Here is a 4,043-nt window from a genome sequence, read left to right on the forward strand (position 1 = left end):
TACGACTCCTAAAAGCTGAGCACCTATCCATCATTTTTACAAAGTGCATAGTGCATGGATAAGGTGCATGGTGGATAGTAAAGTGCCAGAGTGCCAAAAGCTGCCACCTCGACTTCTTAGCTGGGCTATATCCTCAAGGGTTTAACCACAGATTTAAAGAACACCTAGAGAGAGCTTAAACAAAAAAAAGCCAACCATACACACATGATAAAACATTGCTAAATAAATGCCAGCCGAACTGACATCAGCTAGTGGCCAATGTGCTTAGGGCAGTAAAGTATGCAGTACATAACAGGCGTGTGACCACAAGGCCTAATTTTGGCGGGATGGGGGATAAGAGCATTGTTGTTCTTGCTACATACTTAATGTTGATCCTAGTTGCCCACTTAAGGGTTGGTGAGATAGGGGGTATAGGCATTCATTTCTTCTAATATGCTTCCTAGCAACCCATCTGCAGGGCGCAATCTGTGCACATCCACAGCCTACCATTCACACTTCCCTGGGGCAGTGGGCCTAAGGCCCTACTTAGAACATTCTTTGGCCTTAACCAGTCTTTTAAAAATGTGAGAGTGTCAATAAACTGTAGCAGCCGAATATACAACTTGATGTTTTGAGGATTTAAGAACTCCATAGCAGCCCAAGTTCTCATTCGGAAGCTTTAAATTTGTTTTGCCACGGGGCCCTACGCTGCATAGTTTGGCAGGGTCAGAGACAGAGGTGTAGCAATGTTTCCTTTGTCTGATGACATAAACAACACCTCGAAACTTCCCACTGCCCTTCCTCCTGCCACTTGGACTTAAAGTCTAGGGTGTCCACCCCAGTCTTATTGACATTAGATTCCTCTTAACATTCACAGCATAGGAGTCCTCAAAGAAGGAATGATCCTGTGGCTCCTCATATGAGTTTAGCAGCAGCCATCCATGTGCTGGGTCATCTAGTGTTATTTTGTCTTCCCACTGACTTTTCAGAGTGACCCATTTATTCATAATTCTCTTAAAGACTTGCTCGCTTCTTTTTTGCTGCCATAGTTCAATGCAGCCCTGGAAATATCATTTGAAGAAACTTTTCCCTCTATGTAGGTTGATTTCGGACCAAACATAATATGGTAGTGAGTCCTTAGTGGCATTCCTCAGTTTTTAACACATTTTACAAAGGCCACTGACCTGGCTTGGGATTGCCTTACCAGTGCAAACTCGAGACTGACTTGCGTAGATGATGCCAACCTCGGCATCTGGAAAATTTGCTTGTAGATCTGTATTATAGGTTTGTCCAGTGGGCTAGCATCTAGTCCTTGCATTATTTCACCTACGTACGGTAGGGCCGTGATCAGTTGCTACTTAATTACTGTGACTAGGGGTTTAAGATTGTGTCCCCAGAGAGATTTCGCTATGATCAAAAAGGTCAAGTTTAGGACCATTGTTTTTCCCGAATAGCTTTTTTTATCGCACATAAGCGGCCCTCGAGTCAAGCTTGACCCCGAAGTAGACAGAGATGGTTATTTCTTCTACTGGGTGTTGTGTCTGATGCCTGGGGGTGCCTTGCAGACACCAGAGGGATGAATGGTCCCTGCGCGGGAGCAGAGCGCACATCGGACACACGGGAGACCACACTGGATTGCCGGTTGGAAGTGACGACCACGAGCGTCCGCCCGCCATTTATTTAACCCCGTAGGCCACTCCTGGCCTGCGGATGTGGCGGGTGTACAACACTCGGCCACTAGACCGCTAACTACTACATCCCTATCCAAGTCAGGTTTTTTTTCTCTTTTTCTTTTCAATTTCATCAAACACAATGCTTCAAACATGGCAAACAGTCCAATACATAATCTCAGTACTTGCGTGGACCTTCATTGGCAGTGATCGGCCACCTTCAGCAGTCATAGTCCCTCAGACGTTGGCTTGGCCGGGGATTCGGCCTCAGGCTGTATCTTTGGGAGCCAGTGCGCCCATCCATTCTGCCCTGTCTAGGGTTCTCGGTGAGAATCACTGGCTGTAGTGAGGGGCTTACCACCGGGGTCTCAGTGATTCCGCCGTTTCCCAGCTCTTCCTACAGACCTTCGGGCGTGGCGGTGGCCATGGAATTTGTTCGCCCATTTGAGGTCTCTCGGGAATGTTCTTACGGGACCTCCTTGAACCATGAGATGCTCCTCGATACTTCCTCTTCCTCTCTCCGTCCAGTTACTATGCTGCCATGGTTAGCAGTGACCGTCCAGGTGCCGGGCTCGTAGTTCGTCCGGAACTTTCCTCCCTGACGTCGGTTTTGTAGGATGACTATCGCTCCAGGGCGGATTATTCTTGGGGTGGCACGATGGCGGATGCTCGCGTCTAGATTGTGTCATCTCCTTCGCTCCTGTACCTCTTCCGCCTCCAACGGAGGTGATGACCACCCTGGGCAGGTAGGGGGTAGGTCTCGGCGGGGTCCATGGAGCATGAGAGCCCACGGACTGCGCTGGGTCGTGCAGTGGGGTGTGCTTCGGTATTCCCTTAGGAATTCGTGGAGTCTCTGTTCCGGGTCTGCTTGTTCTACAAACGCTATGCGGAACATCTTGTTTAAGGTGTGCATGAAACGCTCGACGTCTCCGTTGACCTGGGGCCACTGAGGGGTGACACGTCGGTGAGATATGCCTTGCTGTTTAAGGAATGTGGCAAACTCAGACCCTTGGAATGGTGACCCATTGTCCCTGCGTACTTCTTGGGGCAGACCAAAAATGGCAAAGATCTTCTCCACTGCTGGTCCGACGTGGTTGAAGGCTGTGGACCCAATAGGTTCCACTACGGGGTACTTGGAGTATGCGTCTATGACCACAAGCTGTGGCTTACCCCCGGGAAGCTCCCAAAGTCTAAGCTCACTTTGGACCACGGGACAGTGCAGGCTACCTCGGTGATGACTGGGATCAGTTTCTCAGGGCTGCTTGTTAGCTGGCACAATGAACAGCGTCGGACGTACTCTTCCACCATGTCCTCTAGCTCCGGGAACCAGACCTTCTCTCGCATTCGTGCCTTCATTTTAGTTACCACTTGATGTCCTCCGTGGGCTAGTTGGACGGCCCAGTGTTTGAGGCTCTGCGGGATCACCAGCCTGGACCCTCGCAGCAGGATGTCGCCACTGTTGGCGCTGAGCTCGTGACGTACCCGCCACATCTTCGTTAGGGTGTCGTGATCCTCTGGGGTCCACGAGTTGGCTTGACGAAGGTACTCTGTCCACGATCCATCTTGTACAGCACGTAATGTTCTGGCGTAGATTGCGTCGGTGGCGGCAGCCTCTTTCACTTTGTCTAGGGTCATGCTTTGGGGGCAGGCTGCAAGAGATATAAGATGGGCATATTGCTCGACATCATCGGCTTCTTCTTGCTTCTCCGACCGAACGGGGTGTCTCGAGAGGAAGTCAGCCGGGTTCTTGGATCCTGGGCGGTATACCACCTCCATTTAATATGGCTGCAGTGAACGGCCCATTGCTCGATGCCCGGAGGTGGGTGAGGTGCTGTTCCTTTGAAAAGGGGAGCCAAGGGCTGATGGTCGGTAACCATGGTGAATGGCTGTCCTTTGAGGTACAGGTGAAAATGGGTGCAGGCCCATTTGATAGCTAGGGCCTCCCGCTCTATCTGAGCGTACCTCGTTTCCGTGGGTGTGAGGAACTTGTTGACCCAGTTTGTGTTCTTGAGCCAACACTACCCAAGTCCCGATGCAGGGATCGGTCACAGTGGAAAACATGGCGGCCGCTTGTTAACGCGGACCGCACGTCCCGACGAAGGCTCCTGCCTAGATGCCCTGTAGGTGCCCTTAGAAGCCTCAAAGTGGTCGATCATGACGTTTTTCCAGGAGGTCATACCTGATGAAGCGTGTTGAGCTGGTCTGAGCCATTGTCCCCCGAAAACACACGCAGAATACTCGGCGCTCAGCTCCCCCATCTGCGGCTGCCGTCTGAGACCCGATCCGACCCGATCCGACTCCGAGCACACCCACGAGCACTCGGCGCCGCCCCTTCCATCTGTGGCTGCCGTCGGCATTGTGGCACAGCTCGGGGAGAACCTTGGAGGAAATTTT

Source organism: Lissotriton helveticus, chromosome 8 (assembly GCF_964261635.1).
Source record: "Lissotriton helveticus chromosome 8, aLisHel1.1, whole genome shotgun sequence".
Taxonomy (NCBI): domain Eukaryota; kingdom Metazoa; phylum Chordata; class Amphibia; order Caudata; family Salamandridae; genus Lissotriton; species Lissotriton helveticus.